Below are 12,920 nucleotides of genomic sequence, written 5' to 3'. Positions count from 1 at the left end.
CTGTGGGGAAAACCATGTTAACACAATTACACTACTTTACATTTCAAACTCACTTTACATTATTTAATGGGTTTCAGAGGAAGGGGTACTATTATTATAGGACAGGAAAGATGCCAAAAGAATGGGGACACCAGCCAATCTGGGGTGGGTGGGGGGGGGGGGACATGAGATTCTCAGTCCTAAAACCAGAAGAATCTGGGGCAGATTTGGTGAGCTGATCTCTCGGGGGAATGGAGACACAGGAAAGTCACGTTTCTCATCCTAGCTCACACAGCAAGTTAGCGACCGTCGGTACTGGGACCCAGAGCTCCAAGTAACGGGTTCTGGGCCTTTCCAACTCAACCATGGGGACTGTTAGATTTTGAAGCACAGAGTTTGACCCATCCTGTGGTCTCCTGTGCTTAGGGAGGGTGGAGAGCACGGCCCGTCCAGGCAAAAAGCAGCGATAACTATTCGATTCTAATCCATTCTCTCGCATCCTGACCCTCTTTAAGCAATGCATTCTGGCCCTCAGTGGTAACAGGTGCTCCGTGACCTTGGGCAACCAGAAGCTCACCAGCTTGTCTTTATTGGCCCCTTTCGAGCTGTCGCCCACGTAAACAACCCAGGCTCACGCGAGTTCACACACAAAAGATTCCGCCGTAGCAACATTTATCTTGTACGTGTTCCATTTATCTTTGGCAAAAAGCTTCAGCCCCAAACTATCTTAAGTGATCTCAAAAAGACAGTGATAAGTACCTTCCCCCGTCATTATTGCTCCATTTTATCACAGTGGTGATGGCAGTAATGGTGGTTGTAACCCCATCAAGCCCATTTAACATGGCTCATTTTCCAAAGCCACTCGATGCCTTGTGACAGTCTGGCCAGGCGGTATGAAAGGATCACTTAACCCCGGTGATCTGAGGAAGACTCCGAATGGGGAAGGAAGGCCCGGCAGTCAGAGGCGAGGCAGTGAAAGAAGGGAAGGGATAAAAAAAGACCATTGATTTTATGACAAGGGGCAGAGCCACTGTCAGAACCGAGCAGCACAAACTGAAAGAATGTTTCATTGAGCTGTTTGCAAGCGAAAGTCCACAGAAGTTGGGAGGCGCCAGTTTCTTCTTATTGTTGGTTATGTTTATCCTTTTGTTGTTAAACATGCGTGTTTGTTCTTACTGCAGAAAGAGGAATCTAAAAATAGAACGTCTCTGAGGAATCATGAAAGACAGCCCACAACCGTCTCAGTAAGACGCTACAGTGGCCGGCCTGAAAGGGGGTGCGTGGAGCCCTGGCAAACCGCCCGTCACTCACACCGCCTCACATGAGGTCGCCGAATACACCTCCGCTTCTGCAATCCCACAACCTGTCTGCCACTTACTTAGTAGGTGTTGAAATTGTTACCAAAGTGCACTGGTTTCCAACAGCCCCGGGTGCGGATGAGGGCGAGGGATGAATAAATAACCAACTGGAAGACAAAAATCAATAACCCTCTCTTTTCTGCAACTCTTGCTTGCTCTGAGCATGACGAGGAGCTGCTGTGGGCAGAGCACACTCAGACTAAAAACACAGGCAAATGCACAGTGATAACAGTTGTTAAGACCGTAGACTCAAAAGCCAGAGTGCGGGGTTCAAAACCCACTCCTGCTGGTTCCTGACCACGTGACCTTAGATGAAGCTTTTTATCTCCCATGTTTTGATGTCATTGTCAGCAGAATGGGAATAATAGGCACTATTTGGTAATGCTGTGTGAAATTTAAATAAAATAATTTACGTATCGTGTTCAGCATGGTACCTAGTACATAGTAACTTTTATATAAGAGTGCTTGTGATTATAATTAATCTACATAACATACATTTTTAGCTTGATTTTTCTGAACAGAGTTCATGAATTAATTTTCTTCTTATCCACTTCAAAATGTAAGTCTTGCCATAAAATGATGGATGGGCACCAAGTTTAAAAAAGAAAAAAAAGGAACACTTGATCCTGTATTTGTGTTCGGGCGCCATTACCTGTGGGACTTAGGATCTTGATAAATCATGGTCACCATATTTAACATCAAGGACAATATTTCATGATGCTTTGAAGTTCGAGGTTTGGAGACATATTAACTTCATTTTGAATATTCTTTCTACCACCTTCTAATGATGTGATATTTTATATACTCATAGCACCAGCATGGGGCTACCTATCTTCAGATTCTAAGTTAGATATCATTTTTCCCAGAAGTTTTCCCTGAATCCCTATTGCACATTCTCATTGTCCCGTGTAATTACCCTCTGTGACAGTTATTAGAATTACTATGAAATAACCATGTAATTAATCTCTATATTTTCTAATAAACCACAAAGTCCAAGAAGGCTAGAGACCTGTTCAATTTTTTTATGCCAAAACCCTCCTAGTAGGCACATGCTAGGTGATGATGATTCAGTGAAAAAAAGGACTTTGGGTAGAAGAGTGACGTGACCTGAATTACCTTCCCAGAGGATCACACTGGCTGCTGTTTTAGAAGGAACTAAGCAAGGACAAGGGTGGAAGCCTAGAAACTAGTTAGGAAATGATGGCAATAATTCAAGTTAGAGATCTTGGCAACTTGGGCAGAAATGGTAGCAGTGCCCATGGTGAGAAGTGGTTGACTCTGGATACATTTGTTAGTGAATTTGATGTTGGGTGTAAAAGAAAGAAGACTGCCAAGGATGATCCCAGGGTTTGGGGTCTGGGCAACTGGAAGGCTGGAGTACCACTACTTTTGACAGGGAAAACTACAAAGGAGCAGATTTATTGCAGGAGTTCATTTTTGGAACATGCACGGTGGTAATACCTAATAGACACCCTAATGGGCATGTCCAGCGAGCCTTCACATGCCCAAGTCTGTGGCTTAGAGAAGAGAGGTCTGGAGGTACAGGGTTCAGATGCAAAGTCACAAAACTGGCTGAGATCACCAACAAAAAAGAAGAGGGACAGGGACTAAGGATGAGGTATCATCCAATGTTAGAAGTCAGAAGATAGTGAGGAACCAGCAAAGGATAATGAGAAAGCATGCTCAATAGGGAAGGTGAGTGCATGCTGGAAACCATCAGAGAAGGTGGAATGATGAACCATGTCAAATAATAAGAGAACTAAGGGTTTCCATGCAGGTTGCCAACAGGAAGATCTTTGGAAACCTTGGCAGAGGCTACTTTAGAGGGACCTGGTCAGGGAAAATTCCTGCTATAAGTGGATTTAAAAGAGAATGAGAAGTCCTCAGAAGAAATGTAACCCAAAACTACCAGGAAAGACCATTTCACACTCAGTGGAATAGCTAAAAATCAGAGACTACTCACAATAAACATTGGTGAGGATGTGGGGCAAATGGAACTCTCAAGCAGTCCTCGTTGAAATGTAAAATGTTAGAAGTATGCTGAAGAAGTGTTTGGCAGTTTCTTCAAAGCAAACTGTGCGCTAACCATACCACCCAACACATATACTCCACGATACCTGTCCAAAGTAATGGAAACATATATCCACTCAAAAACCTGTACAAAAATCCTTGGAGGAGCCTCTTCGTAAGAGCCAAGACCTGGGGGGAAAACTAAAATATCCATCAACAGGAGAATGGATGTTCAAATTACAGTGCTGTCCTATAATGCTAACTCCTCAACACTTAACAAAATGAATGAATCCTAAAAACATAATGTTGAACAAAAGAAATCAGACTGAAAACAAATAATCCCTGCAAGATTTCATGAGGACATAAAGTCCAAAAGCAAACTATACAGACAGAAATTCAGTGGAGAGCAAGCTCATTGATGAGAAAAGTGCAGGAGGAGATTTTCTGGGCTGGCGCCTATGCTCTGCATCTTGCTGTGGGCACCAGTTGTATTTGTGTAAGCCCTTGTCACAACTCGCTGGACTATACCATTGAGAGCTGTGCCCTTTGTTGAATGTTCATTAAATCTCAATTTTACTTTTTTAAAGATTAATTTATATGAGAGAGAGAGAGCTGGGGTGGGGAGGGGGGAGAGGGAGAGAGAGAATCTCAAGAAGACTCCCCGCTGAGCACGCAGCCTGATTCAGGACTCAATTTCATGACTTTGAGATCATGACCTGAGCTGAAACCAAGAGTGGAACACTTAAACTGACTGAGCCACCCAGGTGCTCCTAAATCTCAATTTTAATAAAGAGAATCAGAGAAGAAGACTAGGAGTCACTGAATTATCACCAAGTCTTCAAATGGGAAGAGGATTAAGAAAGAGGATCAAATGAATTGGATAATACTTGGAGGGTCAATTGAAGATAAAGTGGGTTTTTCCCCTAGTTTTAAAAATGAGAAGAATAGCATCCCATTTGTATAAATGATCCAACAGAGAGAAAAAATAAACAATGATGTACAAGATTATGACACCAAACTTTCTGAGTTGTCATTAGGATAAGATTAGATAATGAGACAGAACCACCTAACACAGTACTTGGAATGCAGTCAGGACTCAATACACCACAGCTAAAATGATTATTATTGCCATAAAGTGGTTGTGAACTCCACCTCCACTCTTGTTGCGGCACACCTGATGATCTTTTGTACATGGGCCTTTTGTGCTCTCCACTTTCTCCAGCAACACCTCACCATTAGGTGGACACCCTCACTATCCGGCCAACCCTGCTCACATGAAGGTAGGTCTGAAATTTGCATTGCCCTCTTCTCGTTCTTACCGATAATCTGCAACATGCTCTGGTCGCCAAGCATTTGTAACTTAATCTATCATAGGAAGGTGAGTAGGCTAAGAGAGAACTCATTTGCACCATTTTGACTGATCCTTCCTCCTCACTCACTTGGCCACGTCAATTTCTACTTGTTTTTCAAGTGTTTGGGCAGATTTTACTTTCCCTGAGAAGCCTTCTCTGAATACCAAAGACTAGATTACCTAGCTTTATAGGTCAGGAATTGTTCAGTTACAAGCAATAAAAAGCCAAGTAGAACTAGCTCTCGAGAAGGGTTTTGGGGTATATTGATCCACTAACCATGACATTCCAGAGGAGAATCTGGATACATGAAGCTACATCCAAGAGTTCAACAGATGTCTCAGGAATCTATCTGCCCACCACTTCCCCCAGCTCCAGCCCCCACCAATCTCTGGACTCTGATCTCCACTGTGTTCCTTCATTCTCAGGCAAAAAGGGAGACTCTTTCAAAGTGTTGATGAAGATGACCAGGTCATCATTAGGAGTTAAAAATCTGTTGACATGAACCTTCTTTTTCCTCATTAATTCTATTATGGATTCTAAGGGAAACAATCTGCTTGGCACGGATCAAGTGTTCACCTAGGGTCCCTTAGGGAGTAGAGTGGGCTCTGAATGACCATATGCCTGGACATAAGATCAGGGGGTGATGTAAACAGCAATTACATGTCATTGACTAGGGACAGGATACTTATTCTGGGCAGGTTAACATGTAGGCTCTCCATGGCATCCCTCCAATATACTCCCAAAGCATCTTAAAAGATCTTTGCCTTAGCACTTCAAAGTAACCACTATTATTAGGTGCTAAGTACCACACTGAGAATGCTACAAACAGCATTTCAAATAATCTTCGCACAAGTTCTATGAGGTAAGTATTAGGTCAATTTTATAGACAAGGAAGTCAAAACTCAGAAAAGCTTTTAGACACCAAAGACCAGACAACCTGAAAGAGGTGGACCTATAGACCAAAGGCCAATCCTGGACCTTTCAGTGGTTCTGGAGCTGTTCTCACCATGCATTCCTGATCACTTTGAAAGGTGGTCTGTCTGGGGCGCCCGCGTGGCTCAGTGGGTTAAAGCCTCTGCCTTCGGCTCAGGTCATGATCCCGGGGTTGTAGGATTGAGCCCCACATCAATCCTACTCTGCTCAGCAAGGAGCCTGCTTCTCCCCTCTCTCTGCCTGCTTCTCTGCCTACTTGTCTGTCTGTCAAATAAATAAATAAAATCTTAAAAAAAAAAAAAAGGCCATCTGTCCCCTGGGGCTCCCCATAGAAATATAATCATTTGGTATTTCTTCTAGCTGTTTATAGAGTATGTATGTCCCAGCAAACTAACCTTCCCAAACTTTTTACTCCCTTCCCCACGTCTGCAGTGCTAACTGTGGCATTTCAAGTTGGTTCTCTGTGGGTCATACCTTTTCCAATGTCTCTAGGAGCTATATGGATAGCAAGTATACTCTATTTCCTTAGGTCCTTGGCAGGATGCTAAATCCTGTATGTCAGGTCAACAAGTTCTTCTTTCTAGCATTATCTGTCCTGGCATTCTGGATCTAGCACCCTGAGCATCTAGTCCCCAGGCATCCATGAGTGTCTGTTGGCTCAATGACATAGTTCATTGGAAGCAGAAGCCACCTGGCTGAAAGGGGGTATGGGGGCAGTGCTTCTTGAGTCTTGATATCCATCATACTTCATAGATCTCTCAGTCTGCTAGAGCAGTTTATTATAAAATTGTCATATTGTAAATATGTCACATTTTATGTGACAATTAATTAGTTAATATATTCTTCCCTTTCCTAAATAGAAAAGGATGTTTGTATTCCTGTGGAATATACAACACTATACATTTAGAATTCTCCTCCAGCTATATTAACTTTCCCTCCTTCTGTGCTAATATAGCTTAAAAACACCTGAAATGTGGATATTTCACAGACAAACACATTGATCCACATTGACAATTATGTCGACAGTGCTGGAAAAGCAAAGGCTGGCGAGAACAGTAGAGACCTTGGGAAGGCAAGCACACACACTCTTCCAGAGGAAGACTCAGGGACCAAATATACCTATAAAATCTGTGGTGGTCCGGTGGGCAGAGTGTACTAGGACATCCTTTTCAAAGTAAAGACAGATTATTGCATTTTGCACTTCGTATTACGAGGAATGAAGTACAATTCTTTCAGGTCCTAGAGCAGCACATTCCACACTTCAAAACATGGCTTTGACCCACATACAGAGAGATGAAAAAGGCTGTCAGTTTTGAGTGAGGTCTGGACTAGAAGGCAGCTCTTCAGAAGGTCCAGGCTGTGGTATTAACTTGCCACTTGGACCATGTTGCTATGGTTCCAGAAGTATCCATCATAGGAAAAGATGTCAAGTGTGTTTTGCGGGAGAATTGCATTGCAGCTTCCTGGAATGCTGGATTTAGCCATCTGTTGAAAAGAAATATATATATATATAATCTTTTGGAAAACAATTCTTGTCATCTTGTCATGCTTCTCAGCCCTGGTTGAGCAGAAATCTGACCATGAGACACCAGGTGACTGTGGCTGGAACTTCCCATCATGAGTTGGATCCTGCTAGACTCAACAGGCCATGACATCAGTGAATGCAGCACCAGTCAACTGTGGGATGGAAGGGGCACCTCCAAGACTGGGAGCGAGTAGGCCCAGGGACAAGAGCAAACTGCATAAGCAGACAGCCTGGACCCCCACAGGCCATCACCATGGTTATACCACCCCACTTTCCTCAATGTCCATCTTCAGTTCTGCGGGGATTCCTGAAGGAGGAGGAAAAAGTCCAGGCTTGGTTTATAAAAGGACACGGCCAGTGACTGGGTGAAACCTGAAAATGGACTATTAGCACCCGGAAGCCTCCCTTGGGCTAGCAAAAGAAAATCCTCTTAGCAGGGGAATATTGGAATAGTGCGCCTGTGCACGCACTTTGTGCTGAAAGAGAGTTACCCTACGTTCAAATCTGTAAGGATTCATGTGAATTGGTGAATGACTGACCAGATGGAAAGGGGCTGGGGAAGAATCAGACTCGCATTTCGAGGACAAAAAAATCTTGAGTGGACATATGTAAGAAAATATGGAGTAGGTATAAAATGTTATCTTTCAAACATTTGTCAGCCTCTATCAGAGAACATATACCACAGAAGCAGCACATAACTGAGTTCAGCAGGTGACTGAACATGACGGGCACATCAGCATCATGAACACAGGGACAGAGGTGAAGACAATGCATGAGCTCAACCGCACAAATTCCTGCTCAGAAAGGCTGATCCAGCTCTTGCTGCTGCCGAGACAGCACAGCGACAGAAAACCACACTCAGCCCCCAGGAGGGCAGTATTTCTCCAAGGTACCATCTGGCCACGTGATGACAAGTAGACTGCATTGGGTCCCTTATATACTGAAAGGGTTAACAGTTCCTTGTCACAGGGAGTCTTCTTTCCCATATCAGTTTGCCCTTTTTATTCACAGAGTCTCGGCCTGCACTCCTCTCTCACAGAGTGTCCAAGCATGGGACCCAGCCCACAGTGTACTCCATGAGGGCACAAGAATGTGGGATTCGATGGCCATATTACACACCGTACTGCCAGAAGCAGCTGGTCTCTTAGAATGCTGGAATGGCCTACTGAGGCACAGTTGTAGCTCCAGCTCCAGCAGAGAGGCTATAATTTTGAGCAAGGGTTGGCAAATCCAGCCTGCCACCTATTTTTGTAAATAAAAGTTTTATTGGAATGCAATCACCCTTATTCGTTCACATATTGTCTATGGCTGCTTTCGCACGACAAGGGCAGACTTGAGTTGTTGTCACTGAAACCATATGGTCCACAAATTCTAAAATAATTACTATCTGGCTCTTTACAGAAAAAGTTTGCCAATCCTTGCTCTCAAGGATATAGTGCTATCAACCAGGACACAGTATATTCTGTGTCCTCGATGGGAAGAATATGTAGTTCCAGGAACCAAGAAATTGAGGCATCAGTGGTCTCCCTGTCGCATCTAGTGATTTAAGGACTCTGTGTTTCATATCCCTGAAATTCTGGGTTTTTGTCCTGGTCCTCAAAATGCCACGTTTTGGGGGGAACACAACCTGAACCCTACTGAATTAGAAACCAAAGTGCTACCCCAGAGAAAAGTGTATCTGAGTGGCATATGGAATGGAATGTCACAGACAGGTGAATAATCCAAATTACTCACTAAAAAGGACCCAATACCCCACAACCCTGGAAGGAATGTGATCAAAATTCCTCCCAGTTCTGCCTCAGTTGAGACACGGGCTTCAAGGTCATGACTTCCACAGAGCCACCTACATCTAGTAATGGAGCAAAGCAATGGTATACGTTCCGGCCATTTGGGTCTGATGTGGCTAATGGTATGCTGGAGTTGGGTGCATTTCTTCCTCCCTCCCCACTTAGTGACATCAAGTTGAGTAGCTTGAACTCAGCCTTAGTAGGGGGATTCACATAACATAAACTGGCAAACACTACAAATCAGGACTATTTATTTTTCCTCCAGAGAGCCATTATTAAATATTTATCAGCACAACCCTGTTGAGCAATGTTCACCCCACAAGTCATTGCCAGAGTGGTTGAGGCTTGGTTGGGCCAGAGTCCTGCCCAACCTGCTTCATCCCCCTTCCTTTCAAATATTGATCCCTAATAAACACGCTAAATTCTATCTTGTGCTTGGTTCCAGAATACCCAGCCAGAAACATAAGATTTTATAGTATAAATAGTACTATTATTAATCTTGGCATACACACAGTGCTTGCCATTGTTAAAAGACTTTGTATTTATTTTAAGTGATATTATATATAACAGAGTCCTGAGCCAGGCTTCTGAACACCTCAATGATAGAATCTTAATTCTTGACACCCTGAGAAAACCAAATGGTAAACAGAGAATAGCTAAGTTTAAGACAAGAAATCTTGTGTTATTTCTGAAAGGTACATTCATATGAAAACAGGGGTATCACGATTCAATCACCTCCACATATAAAAATAGCTGCAACAAGGCCTTCCTAATCATATTTTAAGATCTTAAAGTATTAATACAATTGTTTGCTCATGTGACCCACAAAATATTCAATAAAATATTGGATAAAAATTTCCCAACTAACCTTAAGCCTGAAAGTATCCTCTTTCATGGGTACAGTAGGTATTTCTCGGTGATTTGGTGGGGGACCAGGAATATACATGTATCAGTGCCAAAAGAAGCCAGTCTCAATCCAGAAACAGCCTAACAAATTAAGATGGGGGAAATGCAGGTCCAAGACCTTAGGTCTGAAACATGACAAAGGTGTGTCCTAAGTCCTAGATTAATGCTATAGCACTAGAACACACATACACATGCACGAACACACACACCCCTACACACACATAAGCATTATCTCAAGGATTCTTCTAGATGTTTACCCCAGAACATGTGTTATTACCTGGAGTGTTTACTGTGGCTTTGCCATTTTGGGGAAGTATCATAACTCCTCACCCATACTCTTAAACCTGGTGTTTTGACTCATCTCTGGCTTTCTAAACCGCCCTTGCCTTCTTAAAATGGATACCACTTTCCCTTTGATGCCCATCCCAAAGTATGGGACTTAGATACCCCGCCCAGGGTTTAGACATTAGCTTTGGGCAGCAGATAGAAGCCAGCTCCATCCACTCCCATAACCTGGTCCTGAAACCATGGTCTGACAGGCTCTTTTAGCCTTCCCATGGCCCTCTTTACTATCCTAGCTCTCCAGAAGGAAGTAACCAGAAAGTCACTAATTCTTGATGTCCTTGGGGAACCAGAATGATGGCAGCACTCCTGGAACAAGAGAGAAAGTTATATTTGTAAAAAGTTGTGGAATTGTACCAATCAGAATTACAGTTCGGATGATTCTTAGGATAAAAGCCGTCATAGTGAAGATCAGACCACCTTCCCCAAAGGGGTGTTCTCAGTAGGGGAAGCCATGTGTCAACTCACTGCCTTTGAAGGTATGGTCAGAAAAGTGAACAGGAAGATACAGTGTCAACAAGACAGTGGGGGTGGAGGAAGGAGAGAGGAAACCAGGGAGAGAAAGATTTTGGAGGAAGACTTTATGTTTAAAGAGAAATATAAGGAAATATTTCTGTTTTCTGCACTGTGGGATGGCCTGCACAACACTTTTACAGAGATCTAGAGTAAAGATTTATATTATTCTTCAAGGTTTCTGGAGGCAGATTATTGTTTCCTTAAATGTTGCTACGAGGCAGTTAGGCTTATATAGGAAACATGGAGAAAAGTATGTAGCCTACATCTACTTCTTCCTCCTTGACAGTATATATTTAAACTACATCAGCTGGAGTCAAAAGCCATTTATGAGGATCCAGCCCACACATACAGAGGGCACTCAAGTGATTGCAAAATGCTCTACATTTTAATGAGATGGTACATTGTATATACAATGCCAGGATCTGTGCTAGACACATATCAGGGCCCAATAAGAATTTATTTCCTTTTCCCTACGCATATCTTTTCTGCAAATGGCAAATATTAGAATGTGACTTTTCTCAACAAACAGTTCATCAAAATATCCTAGTTGGGAAACTAGAAATCAAGCAGAAAAAGAAACAAAAAGTCTACGATGTCCATCCTGAAGCATTAACCACTCACTGACTTCCAGTCCTTCAGCCACAGTGAGAGATCAGTGTGTCCTAAAACCCCCAAAACCCTTTTCTGATACCAATCCTAGGAGACACTTCAAGGATACTGCCTTCAATTTCTCTTTAGCGATCTCAATCTTTTGCTCTGCATTTTTTACTTTTCTCTATGGTCTCATTTCTCTCTTCCACCTTCCTTAGGCACCCGGTGCCACTACCCTTACTTCTTGGGGGATTATAGGAACTACTCGTATTTATTCACATTTTAGTATAGGGATGACATTTGGTTGTCATCCCACTTGTCAACTATGATCAATTCATGTTGTGGCCGCTGGAAGACTGCCTCAGAATCCTCCTCAACACAGGACTGCACAGGCTGTGAGGGTGTATGCTGTGATTAGTTCGTGCATTAGTGAGGTCTCTGATGGGTTAGGGATTCAAGCAGTATCACTGTGCCGCTACTGTGTCAAATCTGCCTTGGTGTAATCTTGAGTCAATATGTAGCCATGATTCTAACATCACCAGAATACTTGCATATAAGAAAAATTTATTATCATGTATTTTAAATATCCACCGAGACACTGGAACAATGAACCTTATTAATGCAGCACCTACATCCATCACGTATCAATACATGGATGGCCATCTTTCAGTCATACTTCCAACCACCCCTCCCCCTACCTCAGGATTATTTTGAAATAAATACTAGAAATTAGAGTATTTCATCTGAAAATATTTCAGAATACGTATCTCAAGCGACAAGAACTCTTTTAATACTTGCATTGTTCACTTCCTCTTAATGAAGAAACAAAAGATTTCTCAGAAGTAGAAATTGTCGGGAAATAGGTGCTCTCCTCTAGACTGCCAAAATCACATGGAGTAAGACCTGCCTGCCATTTTCAAGAACGGTTATTTGAGAAGTACCCTTGACTGTGTTTAGTTGGAAAAGAGATTTTTCCCTGATATTTCTGAATGGGCAGAAGCTGTCAGCATGAGCAAAGGTAGAAAGAGAATACAAGAGACACGAGGTGAACAAAGCTCCTCCAAGCACAGCTGAAAGAGAACAACCAACATGGCTCCAATTTCATTAAGATAAAAACCAAATTGGCCATTGGCCAACAAAAATGATGAAGCTGGATGGGAGGTTGTTTCGATGAAGCAATGGTTCGATATTAGACAAACTACCCAACAGAGAGCCTTCTTAGATTCTGCTTTCTAATTCTGTACAGTATCAAGAAAATTCGAGGAGAGTCAGGAAAAGCTCCCATGGATTCCATGTGCTAAGAGGAGCTAAGCCCAGGGGGAGTTTTAGGCACCAGAAAATCAAGTCAGGCTTCTATGTAACTAACTAATCTGCCCGTTCTTGGTGAAGCCATGATAAGTGAGCAAAGGCCCCACAGCAGACCAGGTGATCACACTGATTTGAAAGGGCCATTTAAACAAGCCAAAACCGCAAGATCAATGATTTCTCTCAACCCACTGCTCTTTTATCTTCTATAACCACAGTCTACATTATAATCTCAGTCCCTGGTAAAATAACATGCTTTTTACAGGCAATGTCTGCGCTTGCTCTCTGCAACCGCTCCTTATTCCTACCTGAGTCC

This window comes from Mustela nigripes, chromosome 10 (genome assembly GCF_022355385.1).
Source record: "Mustela nigripes isolate SB6536 chromosome 10, MUSNIG.SB6536, whole genome shotgun sequence".
Taxonomy (NCBI): Eukaryota; Metazoa; Chordata; class Mammalia; order Carnivora; family Mustelidae; genus Mustela; species Mustela nigripes.
This window is presented reverse-complemented; position numbering follows the sequence as displayed.